Source organism: Nomascus leucogenys, chromosome 5, assembly GCF_006542625.1.
Source record: "Nomascus leucogenys isolate Asia chromosome 5, Asia_NLE_v1, whole genome shotgun sequence".
Taxonomy (NCBI): Eukaryota; Metazoa; Chordata; class Mammalia; order Primates; family Hylobatidae; genus Nomascus; species Nomascus leucogenys.
The window spans coordinates 82,454,630-82,473,309 of record NC_044385.1 but is presented as its reverse complement, the minus strand read 5'-3'; positions in this window follow the sequence as shown (position 1 = coordinate 82,473,309).

Sequence of the window (18,680 nt, the reverse complement as noted above, 5' to 3'; positions counted from 1 at the left end):
CTTGCTTATTGACTTTTTTGTCTTATTAATAACATTTGTTTAATTGGTAATGTTTATGTGACAATAGTTTACTGTTACTAACAGAATAGAAATTTAGTGCGGTATAAAACAATGTAAATCTAAACATTTAAAAAATTGTTTTAATGAATATTTAGTTAAGCTAAACATATACTAAATGTAATTTAAAACAAAAACATTTTTAACAGACACAGAAGGACAAATGCTACATGATATCACTTATGTTATGACTCTAAAGTAGACAAACTCATGGAAGCAAAGAGTTGAATGGTAGTTGCCAGAGGCTGAGGGAGGTATTAGTCAGGGTCCAAAGATATGGTTATATAAGATCGTAAGTCTTGGAAATTTACTGTACAGCATAGCACCTACAGTTGATAATATTGTATTGTACACTTAAAAATTTGGTAAGAGGGTAGACCTTATGTTTTGTTCTTATCACTAAAAATAATAATAAATAAGAAGATTGGAGAAAACTTTTGAAGATGTTGCATAGATTTATGTCATAGTCTGTGATGATGGTTTCAAGGATATATACTTACCTCCAAACTTATCAAGTAGTATACATTAAATATGTACAGCATTTGTATATCAATAACACCTCAATAGCATTGTCTTACAAATATATTTCAGCAAGTAGAACATGTAGACACAGAAATCTACTCTTCAAGGTGAACTATAATAATTATTGAAGCATAAAAGAGGTTTGTCTTTCAATCTTCAGCTACATTAACATAGCTCATTATAATTATAATAGCCTGTTCTTCAATTAATTATCATCCAGTCCTCTTTTGTTTTCAGTAGCATTGAAAATAGTTACTGGGGAGTGCTCCCTTAAGCCTGACACATAAGACATAATAAATGTTTAATAACCAATGGATATGAGTGGATAAATATCATATTTCATCGTTTTATTAGAAGAGAATACTTAAAGGCAGTACATGTCATTTCACTACAATAATGGTCAGAATAAATAAAAACTAAATATTTTAATAAAACAAGACATATTACCTATATTTATTAAAAAGCAGAATGTTAAAGTATGCTAGTAATTATAACCATTAAAAGAACATTTGTTTTACATATAATGTACTTAGAAAATATAATTCATCAATCTCTTAGTTACAGAGATGATGAAACATGGAAAACAAGATAGAGATGTTAGTTATCTTCATTGTGTATGTGGATTAGCAGGAAAGACAGAGATTGGTGAAGAATAATGGAAATGAGTGTTATGCAGAAGAACAAGATGTTGAATCACAGAAGAGAATGAAAGTCTCTAAGAAGAAATAATCTCTAAGCTCAGTTCCAAAGGATGAATAAGAGTTAGACTTGAGTATATCATATATCTAGGAGAATAAACTAAATATATAAGGGTCTGGGGACCAGAAGAATGGACACATTCAGAGAGTAACAGCAGATTGATTTTGAAATGAGAAGACTGATAAGGCAGGGCAGCATGAAAAAATAAACAGGGTCTTAAATGAAAAGGCAGTCAAAAATATTACTAAACTTCAATATAAATGGAGTTTTATAAAGAAATTACTTTTTATATTTTTAAAAGATTAATTGAATAAATATGTAATAAATGTCCATGCAAATAAGATTTTTACAAAATATGTAGGTAAAAACATTTCTTTAGAGAGAAAACATTTAGGTAAGTATCTCAAAATAAATATAATATTTAACTACAGATGAATCATGACTGAGAGAGAAGTTCTTTGGTCAGGCAGTTATTTGCAGGATATGATATCATGAAGCCTACAGTTTTAGATACAATGATAAGGAGTTTTTATCTTTTGTTTTATTTATTTAAAAATATATTGCTGTTATTTTATTGTTTGCTTTCTTGTACTTAGTCTTGATTGCTTGTTTTTTTTGTAATCAGCATCATAATTATCATTTATTTCCATTTTGCCATATTCGAAATCTGAAAAGTTTTCATATACTGTATTCTATTGAGTTATGATAAAGTTTTGAAGGGACACCAACATTTCTCCCTTATAAATAACACTTTTTCCAATTAGCTCTGCCACCTGTAGTCATAGATACATCAAATTGCTTTTTTTAATAATAAAATAGTGCTATTGAAAATGGATTTCACTCTTGACTTTTTCTCCCTAAGATTTTTTTACAGTGGCTTTTTTCTTTTAAATACGTTCCTCCTTCACATTTCACCTTATTTTGTTTTCCTTTTTCTTATTATATGTATTCTGTTTTATCGAAAATATCTTTGCCTCTTCTGTCACATTTCACTAGTTCTTTCTGCATTAATATTCTTATCTTTTTCACTTCCCTTATGTAATTATTATGAACTTGGAAAAATTAAGTAGCTGTTTCCCACATAAGTGGCAAGAAGACTGTTCCTTGAAATAATTGAAACAAAGCCATTCTCCACGTTAGCTTTCTATTGCTCTAACTATAGCAATTGTTCGGAGCAAGAAATAAAAGGAATATTTTTATTAGATAAAATGAAGCATCATTATTGAGGATGGGGATATTAAGAGACTGACAGAGTGGAATTCGGGAAAGATAGTAATCTTTTATCAAGGCAGGAAGGTTTGGTAGCACATTATTGTGACTGAAGCTGTTTTAATGGAGCAGTTAGTCTGCTGTCATGTAGCTGAGGCCTGAGACTTAGGTCAAGGATATTTTGATCCTAGTTTGAGATTGCGCTTTATGGAAATGCTTTTCACCAAGTTTGTGTGACTCAGACTTAAACACAGAAAGCTGGGTTTGTCATGCCTAAAGCATGTGTGAGTAACCAGCACTGGGCTTCCTGGGAATCTTAAAACAATCACTTTCTCTGCAAGTGGCAACAATTTAACCACAGGGGAAATAAAATGTTTTGTATACAGTACATTTGAACATAAAAGGGCAACTATTGGTTTTCCCCCTCTACTGTTTTTTAACAATATTTGCTTTTAAAATGCAGGTAAATACCATACAAATTATAGAGCTTATAAGTCTGTTACATTTTTTACTTTATTTGTTCCAGGCTTAGACAGGCTGCACATATTTTCTACTTTTTTTTTTTTTTAATTTAAAAGTCTGTTTAAAATATTCTGTCTCCAAGAGCCACGTTTTCCGGGAATCTAAGGAGGACAGAATAAGTGGATAATATGTACAATCATAGAACAAAGGCAAAATTTTTAAAAGACTAATTAAGCTAGGGGAAAAGAATGTATGCTTTCTTTCAAACATGAGTTCTATCTTAGAGGAGATGTTACTAAGATACGAAGGGGAAAATGAGATCTTAAAAGCCATTAAATAGCTATAAAAAATAAAAATAAAATACACTCAAATATCATTATTTTAAAGAAAACAACAAACAAAGGGATGCTCCCTTAGATATTGCTAGACTCGAAACTAATGCAGGGCTAAGAAACCAAACCGAGGAAGAGGCTCATGGTCTGAGATCTAACTGGAATGACTCTGTACAGTCAATCCATAGGGGACTAGGATTCAGAAAATTATAAAGAAATACTCAAAGCAAGATATGGAAAATTCAGAGAAATACCAAAGGGGTACAGGTAAGATATTTAAATAGGTATAGCCAATTCAAAATAATTTAATCAGAAAAGGCTTAGACTATCAAAGCTTATCAAAGATTGCTTGATAAGCTTTAAGGGGATACTTTTGCTGTAGGTGAGAATCACAGGACTTGTTATTGTACCTTGTAAAAAACATGGCCAAGAAATGTATGAAATTAGGACTCTAGGAAGGCTGACCAAAATTGAGATACATATAGACAGATGTAAAAGGACAATGATGGATCATATGATGTTGGGTAAATGGACTAATATATCCTGAACATAATTGTTTAGTTTATAAAAGTGAGATTGAAAAATAATTGGGGATATTTTTGATGTATTAAAATATATTTTCTGTGAGAGATTGAGTACTTATTTAATAAATCTAATTTACCAAAATTTACTATTTAATATTGTAAAATTCAAATGTTAATACATAACCATTTCATGATGGATACAGATTCATATTATTTTGGAAACTGTACACATAATCCACTTATTTCAATATTTTGGGTGATATTTCTATCAACAACTTAGCTTGAAGATGTCCTGATATGTAAGTATTTCCAAATATTACCCTGCTAAGAAAGAAGGCCATTTTCTCTTGTTTCTGGCTCCAGGTGTACTTTATAATATTCTGTAAATTAGTTACAATGCTTTTAAATGCCATAAAAGGATGGGACCAGCACTCACTGCTTGAATATTAAAAAAAAAGAAACACTCTAAAATGGAATCCATTGCCAATTTAAACAACAGATAATTATGCTGATCATCCATAATCATGATTTCTGAATATAGAACATAACTGATCTGATGTAGGAGTTTTGGGATAGGTTGAAATGAAGGTATCAAGTAGTAGAGAAAGCATGAGTTGATGCTGCTGTGGAAGCCAGGTTCAATGGGTGATACTGGGCTGCTTCATTGGGGCAAGTCCATTCCTGATTGACTCACTTCGGAAATAAAGAACTCCCAATAATTCATTCGCATGCAGAAGGATGGTCGCTGGGAAAAATTGTTGTTTTCTTTTTTTTTTGAAATGGAGTTTCACTCTTGTTGCCCAGGCTGCAGTGCAATGGCGCACTCTTGGCTCACCACAACCTCCGCCTCCCGGGTTAAAGCAATTCTCCTGCTTCAGCCTCCTGAGCAGCTGGGATTACATGCACCTGCCACCAGGCTCAGCTAATTTTTTTTTGTCTTTTTAGTAGAGATGGGGTTTCTCCATGCTGGTCAGGCTGGTCTCGAACTCCTGACCTCAGGTGATCTGCCTGCCTTGGCCTCCCAAAGTGCTGGGATTACAAGCATGAGCCAACATACCCGGCCGAAAAATTATTTGCTGATATTCAAACATGCTTAAAACTAATTCTTATGTCTACTTTTTCCCATAATAAAAAAGGAAAGCAGTTTTTTCCTGGGACATGAGTAATTGAGATAATTGGTTTTTCATTTTTATTATGACAGGGTTAAACAGATGATTTCCGTCTTACATTTGTATTTTAGGGTGTTAGGATTATGAGATGATTAAATACTTTGCTTTGTAAGCCACACAGGAGGTAATTCAGGAGGTAATAACAGGAGTAGGACTGAATGTCTTATGGAATTTCTGAGCTCTGCACTATAAACTCTGCTAATCATGTACCTATGGCTGATGTATTTAGTTGCAAGTAAATGTTTGCGCATTATTAGTAGCATACAGGAGTTTCAGCTTCTGTTTATAGTAACCATTGCTGAAACATCTTTCTAGTTTATGCAACTATGACTTTCTCTGTTTTGTTCCTCCATGGTGTATGCCTTAATAATTTTTCTTTTATTCCAGTGTACCACTCTGCTTTTCATTATGCCAGAATTAAATTTAATTACAATTCAAATAGAACATATGTGATTAGATCAGACATTGGCAAAGAGCAGACAGGAAAGGTTCCTTGTGGCAGAGGCAGATATTAAAGTGCTTTATTTTGATGGAACACATGAGGGGTGACCAAAGCATGGGATAAAAAAGGACTAGACCCAGTGAAGTGTGTAGAAACAACTCTGGGTCAAAATTAATCAGAATAAAGATGAGCTTGAGAATTGATATGAATTAATTTTAGTAATAATTTGGTGGTTGGCATTTTAAAAGAAACAAAATAAAATATTTAAAAAATTGTCTCTCAGTTTTGTCCATGATGGATACTTGTGATCTGAAATTCTTATTTTAAGAAAATTATCAAATGCTTGTGTTTGGCTTTTTGATTTTGAAGCACATTACTTACTTTTCAGTCCCAAGGTCATAAAGATATTTACTTAAATTTTATCCTATTAATTCCAAAAATTTACTTTTCACATTTAATTTTTTGATCCAAAATTAAAAGACAATTGAAAGAATACTAAAAGTTATTTGTTATATCAGAAAATGAAAAGTGATTACTATCAAGAATAGGCAGGGGATGCCTGCAAATAATCAAGAAACATACAGCAATTCTATAGCACAATGAACAAATTGTATAAGGAAGCAAGTCACAGAGGGGAGAATCATAAAATGTTTCAAGATATTCAGAGTTAGTCAATGCAACTTAAGGCAACAGTGCAATCATGTTACTCCTAAAGAGTTGGGAACATTCAGAAAGCTGGATGAAGCCAAATGTAAGTAGAGATATTGGTACATAAGACCCTTTGCACTGCTGATGGGAGTGTAGATGTAAAGCAGCTACATTATCTGGGGTATACACCCTGGGGTTCCTCATCTCACCCCAGGAAAATTTAGGACATGGACACAAGGAGTTTAGGAGGAGTGGAGGTTTAATAGGCAGAAGAGAAAGGAAAGAGAAACAGATCTCTCTTTAGAGAGAGAGGGACCCCTGAGTGGAAGAGACCAGCTGGTGGGGGGACGCGCCGGATTTTATAGTCCAGTTTGAGGAGGTGATGTCTGATATACATAGGGCTCACAGATTGGTTCAATTACATATGACATTTACATAGCAAGGGCAGGGAAGGCTGGTTATCCCACACTAATCTTATGCAAATTGCCTGTCCAGTTAATCTGAGCCATTTTGTCTGTTATTTATTGTACACATGGCTGACAAAGAGAAGGGGACATGGAGCTGCCATCTAGAACATGTCTAGTCCCTAGTTCCTGCCCACATTCACCTGTGCAAGCTCCCAGCTTGCTTGTCTATGTCTGCAGCTCGATTTTGCAGGCTGCTCTTTGTTAGAAAATGATTTGGGGGGCTGGGCGCTGTGGCTCACGCCTGTAATCTCATCACTTTGGGAGGCCAAGGCGGGCAGATCATTTGAGGTCAGGAGTTCGAGACCAGCCCAACTAACATGATGAAACCCTGTCTCTACTAACAATACAAAACAACTAGCTGGGCGTGGTTTCACTATCAGACCACCTGTAGTCCTAGCTACTCAGGAGGCTGAGGCAGGAGAATTGCTTGAACTTGGGAGGCGGAGGCTGCAGTAAGCCGAGATTGCACCAGTGCATTCCAGCCTGGGTGACAGAGTGAGACTCGGTCTCAAAAAGAAAAAAAAAAAAAAAAAGAAAGAAAATGATTTGGGGATGCTTTTCATTGAAAGGAAAAGCCTTACCGAGGACTCTCATACCCTTACTATCTGCCTAAGTGATTTCTTCTTAACTCCTATATAAGATGATACAATTGTTTTGAAGAGCAATCTGGTAATGATTTCTTAAATAAGTAAACAAAGCTATTGATGAGCTTAAAAAGAGAACATAATTTTTGTTTAAAAAAATGGTAGAAATCAGAATAAAATGTGTCACGATACTATTCACTTAAATGAAATTATAAACTTGTAAGAACACATTTAAATGAAAAGTAACATATACAAAACAGAGGGATTGCCTATGAAATAATAGGAGTTGATTATAGATCTAAAATAAACAAACAAACTCAGCAGCAAGTAAACAAACAGAAGGTCTGAAGATGATACAGGGCTATGGACTGAAGAACACAATTAACTCAACCTTTCGCCATCATTTTGTTTCCTTAAATATTTCTTATTTTCTAAATTGCTTTTAATTTAATCACCTAAACTTTAATTTAATTATGAATAGTAAGAGGATTATATTTTAAATATTTTAATTTTATCCCAGGTAAAATAAGTTTAAGCTAGAACAACAAAAAACATGGCTAAATATATTGTCAGTGAGCATAGTCAACTGCTAAAATATATAAAGTTGTCCTGAAAAGATCAGCCACACAAGTCGATAGCATACACATGATGTTAAATACATAGATTACATGATAGTTGAAAGTTTTATAGAGGCCTGTTTCTCCTATTAAGGGACACCCTCTCTTAATGGGTTATCACTTTTGTAAGAAGCAGCACTATTTAAATTCAAACACTCTGCCCATTCTTCAGGACTTACATTTTTACCTCACCTCCTTCTGCTCTTAAATATTTTCACTACTGTGGCTTAATAGCTTGATTTTGCTAAGTTTAGTTGTGTAAAACAAAATATAGGAAACAATAATTAATATTTATAAAATTAATTTGACCACAAATAAAAGGAAAATATTGATTACCAGTAATGCAGTTTCCGAAACAACAGATCACTAAAAATACAGTGGGGATTTTATAATTGTTCTTGTTATAATTAGTGTTGCTCTTTTAAAATTAAAATGCAAAATTAAAAAATAGATAAATGGTGCTAGAAACATACAATAAAGAAAGGATAATTTCTTCAATCAATGGTGTTGGGAAAGGGAAAACTGGCTATCTACATGCCAAAATATGAAATTGAACCCATGACTTACTCAACCTACAAAAATTGACTCAAAATTTATTAAAGAACATTCATAAGACCTAAAACCATTAAAAACAAAAACAAAACAGGGGAAAACCTCCTTGACATTTGTCTTGGCAATTTTTTTTTTGTTTTAACATCAAATGTACATCCCACAAAAGCAAAAATAAACAAATAGGAATAAATACAACTAAAAAGCTTATGCACATCAAACAGAGCAATAACAAAATGATAAAGGCAACCAATTAGACAGGAAATATATTTGCAAACCATATATCTGATAAGGAGTAAATATCTAAAATACATGAGTAACTCATACAGCTCCATAGCAAAAAAAAAAAAAAAAGTCTGATTTTAAATGTACAAAGGATCTGAATAGATACTTTATACCAATAGCCAACAGATATATGCAAAGATGCTCAATATTACTAATTATCAGGGAAATGCAAATCAAAACTGCTATTAGATATCCCAAACACCTGTTAGAATGACTATTAAAAAGATAAGTGATAACACGTTTGTAAGGATGTGTAGAAAAGGAAACCCTTATCACTGTGGTGGTAATGTAAATTGGGACAGCCATTATGAAAAGCAGTATGAACGCTCATCAAAAAATTAAAACTGGAATGAGCATATGATCCAGGATTCCCATTTCTGGGTATATATCTGAAGCAAATGAAATCAGTATCACTATGAGAGATCTGCAGGGTCATGTTCATTGCAGCACTATTCACCATAGCCAATATATGGAAGCAGCCTAAGTGTCTGTTGTCAGATGAAAAGGATAAAGAAGTTGTGAGATTTTACACACACACACACAAATAATATTTATTCATAGAAAAAAAGAAAATCCTGGCATTTGTGATGATATGCGTGAAAATGGAGGGCATTATGTTAAATGAAATAAGCCAGTCAGAGAAGGACAAATACTATACAGTGTCATTTATATGTGTGTATTAGTCAGGGTTCTCAAAGGGGACAGAAATAATTGGATAGATGAATATATGAAGGGGAATATATCAGGAGTATTGACTCACATGATCCCAAGGTGAAGTCCCACAATAGGCTGTCTGCAGACTAGGAATCAGGAAGCCAATGCGAGTACCAAAACCTCAAAAGTAGGAAAGCCAAGAGTGCAGCCTTCAGTCTGTGGCTGAAGGCCTGAGAGCCCCTGGCGAATCACTGTTGTAAGAGCAAGAGTCCAAAAGCTGAAGAACTTGGGAGTCTGATGTTCAACAGCAGGAAGCATCCAACACTGAAGAAAGATAGAAGACTCAGCCAGTCTAGTCCTTCCATGTTCCTCTGCCTGTTTTCATCCTAACTGTTCTGGGGGCTGATTAGATGGTGCCCACCCAGACTGAGGGCGGGTCTGCGTCTCCCAGACCACTGACTCAAATGTTAATCTCTCCTTTGGCAATATTCTCACAGACACACCAGGAACCATACTTTGCATCCTTCAATCCAATCAAGTTGACAGTCAACATTAACCATCACAATGTGGTATCTTTAAAAGAGTCAAAACGAAGAGTATAATGGTGGTTGCCAGTGGCAGGCTTTGGGAGGAATAGGGAGATGTTGTTTATCAAAAAATATAAAATGTAAGTTATAAGATGAATATGTTCTGAGGGTCCGATGTAAAGCAGGGTGATTACAGTTAATATAGTGTATTACATACAGCCATGCACCACAGAAGGACATTTCAGTCAACAACAAATTGCATATATGTTGGTGGCCCCAATAAGCCACAAAGCCATAAAAAAGAACAAAGTAATGTTTTTGGCAGCAACATGGATGGTGCTGAAGGTCATTATCCTAAGCAAGTTAATGTAGGGAAAAAAAACAAATACTGCAGGTTCTCACTTATAAGTAGGAGCTAAACATTGAGTACATCTGAATACAGAGAAGAAAACAAAATACTGGTGTGAGATGGTATCTCGTTGTGGTTTTGATTTGCATTTCTCTGATGGCCAGTGATGATGAGCATTTTTTCATTTGTTTTTTGGCTGCATAAATGTCTTCTTTTTGAGAAGTGTCTGTTCATGTCCTTTGTCCACTTTTTGATGGGGTTGTTTTTTTTTTTCTTGTAAATTTGTTTGAGTTCATTGTAGATTCTGGATATTAGCCCTTTGTCAGATGAGGAAACAACAGGTGCTGGAGAGGATGTGGAGAAATAGGAACACTTTTACACTGTTGGTGAGACTGTAAACTAGTTCAACCATTGTGAAAGTCAGTGTGGCGATTCCTTGGGGATCTAGAACTAGAAATACCATTTGACCCAGCCATCCCATTACTGGGTATATACCCAAAGGACTATAAATCATGCTGCTATAAAGTCACATGCACACGTATGTTTATTGCGGCACTATTCACAATAGCAAAGACTTGGAACCAACCCAAATGTCCAACAACAATAGACTGGATTAAGAAAACATGGCACATATACACCATGGAATACTATGCAGCCATAAAAAGTGATGAGTTCATGTCCTTTGTAGGGACATGGATGAAACTGGAAACCATCATTCTCAGTAAACTATCGCAAGGACAAAAAACTAAACACCGCATGTTCTCACTCATGGGTGGGAATTGAACAATGAGAACACATGGACACAGGAAAGGGAGCATCACACTCTGGGGACTGTTGTGGGGTGGGGGGGAGGGGAGAGGGACAGCATTAGGAGATATACCTAATGCTAAATGACGAGTTAATGGGTTCAGCACACCAACATGGCACATGGATGCATATGTAACAAACCTACACATTGTGCACATGCACCCTAAAACTTAAAGTATAATAATAATAAAAAAAAGAAAACAAAATACTGAGCATACTTGAGAGTGTAGGCGGAGAGGACAGTGAAGATTGAGAAACTACCTATGGAGTATTATGCTGATTACCTGGGTGACAAAATTAAGTGTACACCAAACTCCCACGACATCCAGCTTACCCATGTAACAAACCTGCACATGTACCCCTTGAACCAAAAACAAAAGTTGGAAAGAAAATAAAAATAAAAAAATAAAAGATTATAGTGCACTTGGAAAATTCCTGTTGCCTAAGGAAGTGGAAGCTGTCATAACATCACAAGGCATGGCATAACTCGTATGTTTGTGGTAATGTTGCTGTTAACAAACCTACTGCATTGCCAGTTGTATAAATGCATAGCACATACAATTATTTACATGCACAATACTTCATAATGATAATAAATGTCTATGTTACTGCTTTATGTATTTACTATACTATGCTTTTAATTATCATTATTTTAGAATATGTTACATCTGCTTATTTAAAAAATGTTACTGTAAAACAGTATGCCCTGTTATGTTGACAGCAGCCTCATACAAAGTCTCTTGGCTGCATCATTTTCTCTTGTGCTTAATTTAATCCAGTGTTGTTTTGTTCATCATGGCCCCAATCATACAAAATCCTCTGCTAATGTTGCCAGGACGAAGCCAACTCAAGTGATTAACCTGGAAGCAAAATTAAAGTGATTAAGGACTATAGGCCGGGCGCGCTGGCTCACGCCTGTAATCCCAGCACTTTGGGAGGCCGAGGTAGGTGGATCACGAGGTCAGGAGATTGAGACCATCCTGGCTAACACAGTGAAACCCCGTCTGTACTAAAAATACAAAAAATTAGCCGGGCGAGGTGGCGGGAGCCTGTAGTCCCAGCTACGCGGGAGGCTGAGGCAGGAGAATGGCGTGAACCCGTGGGGCGGAGCCTGCAGTGAGCCGAGATTGTGCCACTGCATTCCAGCCTGGGTGAAAGAGCGAGACTCTGTCTCAAAAAAAAAAAAAAAAAAAGGATTATAAAAACGGAAAATCAGTGATGGTTGGTTATTACTCACCAGTCAGACATGTGCTATTCCACCACTGCGACAATTTTGAAGAACAAGAATCAAGTGATGAAAGATGTTAAAGGACCTGCTTTATTGAAGATAAGGAGACACAAAATTTAATAAAGGCTTATCTCAGATATAGAGAAATTTCTAATGACCTAGATTGAAAACCATACACATAAACGCATCTCTCTCACCATCATGACAATCAGGCAAAAGCGCAAAAGCAAAAAGTTTGTTTGCAGTAAGCAAAGTAAAGGCTGTACGCCACTATAAAATTGAGTTTACTGCTAGCTCTGGGTGGTATAAATGATTCAATAATTGTGATGCTTTGGATAATGTGAAAGCGAGTGGTAATCCTGTAAGTGCTAATGTGAAGGCAGCTGAAGAATTTTTGAAAACTCTAGATAATCTGATGGTGGAGGGAAATTACTTGCCAGAGCAAATCTTCAATATGGATGTAACATTTCTATTCTGGAAACAGATACCTAAAAGGACTTTCATCCATAAGGATACCAAGTCAATGCCAGGTTTCCAGTCTCTTAAGGACAGGAAAACAGTCTTGCTCGAAGGCGATGTTGCAGAATACAAAGTGAAACCTTTTGTGAGCTGTCAGTGAGAACCCCATGCCCTTCAAGCATATCAATAAGCACATACTGCCAGTGTACTACAGGAGCAATAAGCAGTCAAGGATGGCTCAGCTCCTCTTTCAAGATGCCCTCCTAAATTGTTGTGCCAGCGAAATGGAGAACTGCCGTTTACAGAATAATATAGCTTTGAAATTTTTGCTTATTTATGTTTCTGCATATCCTCCTTGTATTGGTGATTATCATCCTAATATCAAAGTGTTGTTTCTTTCTCCAAATTCCACTTTTACAACATTTGATACAACCAATGGAATCAAAGTTATAGCAGTTTTAAGTCCTACTAGTGGAGAATAAGCTTTGCTCAGGCTATTGCTGCAACTGAGGAAGACACTGAGAAGACCTTGATGCGATCCTGAAAGGACTGTAACATCTATGACCGCATTAAGAACTTTTCTTTGGCCTGGGGTGATGTCACAAAGAAGTGTATGAATGGCAGTTGGAAGAAGACGTTGAAGAGGTTCACCTATGACTTCAAAGGGTTTTCCAAGGTTAAGGTGGTTGCAAAAGTCAAGGCTGTGATTGAGAAGGTGAACAACTTTTACCTGAGTGTGAATAAAGATGACATTGAGGAGCTCCTAGAGGTGGTTTGTGAGAAATTGACTAATGTGGAGTTGTTGGAACTGGAAGAGAATTATAGAGCTGAAGAAGAGGCTAGAGAAAAGAAAACTGCAAGAGAAGGAAAAGAAAAACCCCTCAAGCAAATTCACAGTGAAGGTTCAGCAGAAGCTTTTGCAGATCTCAATAAGCCCTTTAAAATGTTTGAAAACATAAACCACAACACTGCAAGGCTTTTATTGATATGCATGGTATTTATTGATATGCATTGGTATTCATGGTACATTATCTGCTTACAAGCAGACATGTAATGAAGAAAAGAAATAAACCAGGCAAACCACCACGGACATATTCCATAAAAGAGTGATAGCTTCTCAAGAAGAGCCTCAGGTAGGCCCTTCAGGAGACATTCAAGAAGAAGGCATTGTTATCATAGGAGATGACAGCTCCACATGTGTTAGTGCCCCTATAGACCTACCAGTGGTGCAAGATGTGGATGTAGAAGACAGTGATATTGCTGAGGCTGACCCTGTGTAGGCCTAGTCTAATGTGCGTATATCTTAGTTTTTAACAAAATGTTTAGAAAGTAAAAGAAAAAAAGTTTTAAAAATAGCAAAACATAGAATTAGTATGTGAAGAAAGAAAATATTTTTTGTACGTGTACAATGTGTGTGTGCTTTAAGCTAAGAGTTACTACAAAAGAGTCAAAAAGTTAACAAAAGTAAAAAAAGTTATAGTAAGCTAAGGTTAATTTATTATTGAAGAAAGAACTAAAGAACTTTAAAAAATCAATATAGTTAGCCTAGGTTTCCAGTCTTCATAAGGTTTACAGTATTGCACAGTAATGTTCTAGATCCTCACATTCACTCACTGCTTCACCCAGAGTAACTTCCAGTCTTACAAGCTCCATTCATGGTAAATACACTATATACTTTTTAAATCTTTATTTTTTTTACATTTTATGCCATATTTTTACTAAGCCTTTTCTGTTTAGGTGTTTATAAACACAAATACCATTTTGTTACTATTGCCTACAGTACTCAGTACAGTCACATGCTATACAGGTTTGTAGTCTAGGAGCAATAGGCTTTGCCATATAGCGTAGGTGTGTAGTAAGCTATTGCATCAAGGTTTGTTTAAGGACATGCTGTGATGGTCCATTAACCATAAAATTGCCTAAGGATGCATTCATTTCTCAGAATTTATCCTCATCACTAAATAAGGTGTAACTACATTTTAAATATGCTAGAAGAGTAAACCTTAGATATTCTCATTTTTAAGAAAACATGTGAGGCAATGGGTATGTTAACTTTATTATGAGAATCATTTCACAATGTATACTTACATGAGGTCATCATCTTATATACTTTAAATGTATACTTTTTTGTGAATTATACCTCAATGAATCTAAAAAAGTCTAAATGTATTTAGGCATTCATTCAACCCACATTCTTTAAACTCTTACAACCTAGGAGATACTTAGGTTTTAGGAATACAGAGACAGAAAAGACACTTTATATGGTTTAGATATGTTTCCTCACCCAAATCTCCTGTCAATTTGTGATCCCCAGTGTTGGAGGAGTGGCCTGATGAGAGGTGACTGAATCATGGGGTAGATTTCCTCCTTGCTGTTCCTGTCATAGTGAGTGAGTTCTCATGAAATCTGGTTGTTTAGAAACACTTCCCTCTTCTCTCTCTTCCTCATGCTTAAGCAAAGTAGGCATGCTTACTTCCCCTTATCTTCTGCCATAATTGTAAGTATTCTGAGGCATCCCCAGCCTCAGCTTCCTATATAGCCTGCAGAACTCTGAGCCAGCTAAACCTCTTTTCATCATAAATTACCCAGTCTCAGGTAGTTTTTTATAATAATGCAAAAACAGACTAATACAGAAAATTGGTACTGGGAAGTGGGACATTGCTATAAAGATACCTGAAAATGTGGAAGCAGCTTTGAAACTGTGTAATGGACAGAGTTTGGAAGAGTTTGAGGTGCTCAGTAGAAGACATGAAGATCAGGAAAAGTTTGGATCTTCCTAGAGACTTGTTGAATGGTTCTGACCAACATGCTGGTAGTGATATAGACAGTGAGGCCCAGGCTGAGGTGTTCTAAGATGGTTATGAGGAACCCTCTGGGGAATGGAGCAAATGTCACTTTTGTTACACATTAACAAAGAGGTTAGAGGCATTGTGCCCCAGCTGTAGAGATCTGTGGAACTTTGAACTGAGAGAGATGATTTAGGGTATCGGGCAGAAGAAAGTTCTAAGCATTCAAGACTTAATCTCTCTACTAACATCATAAGCTTATGTGTGTGAACAAAGAGATGATCTGAAACTGAAACTTATATGTAAAGGGAAAGCAGAACATGAAAGTTTAAAAAATTTGCAACCTGGCCATGTGGTAAAAAAGAAGATCCCATTTTCTGATGAGGAATTCAGGCTGGCTGCATAAATTTGCATAAGTACTTAGGATCCAAAGTTTAACAGCCAAGACAGTGGGGAAAATGCCTTGAAGGCAGTTGAGAGACCTTCACAGTAGTCTCTCCCATCATCACAGGCCTGGAGGCCTAGGAGGGAAAAATGGTTTCATGGGTCCCAATGTCCTGCTGTCCTGGGCAAGCCCAGGACACTATTCCCAGCATCCCAGCTGCTGCTACTGCAGCCATGGCTAAAAGGTCCTCAGATATGTCTCAGGCTGTTGCTCCAGAGGGTGCAAGCTGTAAGCCTTGGCTGCTTCCACATGGTATTAAGCCTGTAAGTGCACCAAGGGCAAGAGTTGAGGCTTGGGAGCCTCTGCCTAGATTTCAGAGGATGTATGAAAACATCTAGATGTCTAGGCATAAGTCTGCTGCAGTGCCAGAGCCCTCATGGAGAATGTCTATTAGCGTAGTGCAAAGGGATAATGTGGTGTTGGAGCCCCCACACTGAGTCCCCACTGGGGCACTGCCTTGTGGAGCAGTGAGAGGAGAGCCATCATTCTCCAGACCCCAAAATGGTAGATCCATCCACAACTTGCACCATGAACCTGGAAAAGCTGCAGGCACTTAATACCAGTCTGTGAAAGCAGCTGGGATGCACCCTGAAGTGCTACAGGGCAGAGCTGCCCAAGACCTTGGGAGCTCACCCTTTGCATAGTGTGGCTTGGATATGAGACATGGAGTCAAAAGAGTTTATTTTGGAGCTTTAAGATTTAATGACTGCCCTGCTGGGTTTTGGAGTTGCATAGGGCCTATGACCCCTTTGTTTCTGCCAATTTCTCCCTTTTGGATCATAAGCATTTATCCATTGCCAGTACCCTCATTGCATATTGGAAGTAACTAACTTGTTTTTTATTTTACAGGCTCATAGGCAGAAGGGACTTGCCTTGTCTCTTATGAGACCCTGGATTTGGACTTTTGAGTTAATACTGTAATGAGTTAATACTTGGGGGAGTGTTTGGAATGCATGATTGTATTTTCAAATGTGAGAAGGACATGAGATTTGGGAGGGGCCAGCAACAGAATGATATAGCTTGGATTTGTGTCCTTAACCAAATTTCATGTTAAATTGTGGTCCCCAATCTTGGAGGAGTGGCCTGGTGGGATGTGATTAAATTATGGGGGCAGATTTCTCTCATGCTGTTTTCATTATAGTGAGTGAGTTCTCACGAGATCTGGTTAGTTGAAAGTGTGTAGAACTTCCCCCTTCTCTCTGTTTCTTCATCTCTAGCCATGTAGGACATGCCTACTTCCCCTTTGCCTTCAGCCATGACTGTATGTTTTCTGAAGCTTCCTCAGCCATGCTTTCTTTGCATCCTGTGGAACCAGGAGCCAATTGAACCTCTTTCCTTATTAATTAACCAGTTTCAGGTAGCTCTTTATAGCAACATGAGAATGGACCAATACAAGACTAGTCAAGCGATTTACCATATCTTGGGAAGAAAACACTAATTGAAGAAATCAAAATCATCAATTCTAATGAGTGCTAAAATCCATCTATGTGCAATGCATAATGGAAACACAGAGTAGGGATTCCTAATCCAGGCTTATGGGTGGCCTTTGTAGACAACATTATTTGTTTGTTTGTTTATTTGTTTATGTGTGTATGTGTGTCTGTGTTTACCCACAGAGGTGACTTCAGAGTTTGAAATAATAGTGGTTAGCTAGCAGAAGCAAGCATCGGGAAAACCAGTAATAACAGATGATGGAGGAAAGGCATGGAAATAAAGAAAAGCAATGATGTGAAGTTTAAAAAACTGGAATCCCCAATGTTTGAGAAGTCTTTGCTGTCAGGATTCTTTAAACATTTTCTATTCAATTTTAACTTATCAAAGTCTTTTCAAAAGGTGATAGTTATGCTTCAATGATAACAGTATTATTCAAAAAAAATTCCAGGAGATGGGTCAGTTAGAAAGAATATTTCAGAAAACCTTAATCAAATTCATATTTTTGAAGCATTTATAAGTGTAGCTGAGAGTTTAGAATTCATTTGCAACATTGCTCAATACTTTTGTATTGATTATTCACATTTATTTTGCTCTTCCACATGGTTAAAACAAACAACGATAAGATTATCTTTCCAAAATTTTAGCTGACAGACACATGCCAGCAAAAGTATGGTTTAGGTGATACAACACTGCCTACTAGAATCCCGTTTATTTATTAAGGCACCAAAACACTAATGGCTGAGGAAGTAAATAATTGAATAACTAAGGATACATATTTACCTCTGATATCTGGATGACTCAAGCTCATTCCCAGGATAACTAGAAAACTAGGTGATCAAGGAGAGGAAACATAAGGAAAACCTATGTATTTCTTGGTTCATAATGACTGTCTTCATAAAATTGATCTTGCTTTGAGGAGAGGGATAGAATTGGGAGGATTTTTTTTTTTTTTGAGACACTGTCTCGCTCTGTCGCCCAGGTTATAGTGCTCTGGTGCAAACTCAGCTCACTGCAGCTCTCCACCTCCTGGACTCAAGTGATTTTCCTGCTTCAGCCTCCTGAGTAGCTGGGATTACAGGTGCATGTCACCACGCACAGCTAATTTTTGTATTTTTAGTAGAGACCGCATTTCACCATGTTGGTCAGGTTGGTCTTGAACTCCTGACCTCAGGTGATCCACCCACCTTGGCCTTCCAAATTGCTGGGACTACAGGCATAAGCCTCTGTGCCTGGCCAAGAATTGAGAGGATTTAAAGCAAAAATTTCCAAAGTCTGTGCAGATGGCAGAAAGAAAATCCACCTTGCGAACATGAAGTCCAGTTAGCGACTTAATTACATTGAATTTAATGATGCTTTCACTTATCTGTGATACCTGATAACTAAAACCATTATTCAAGGGGCTGATGGTGATAAGCAGATGACACA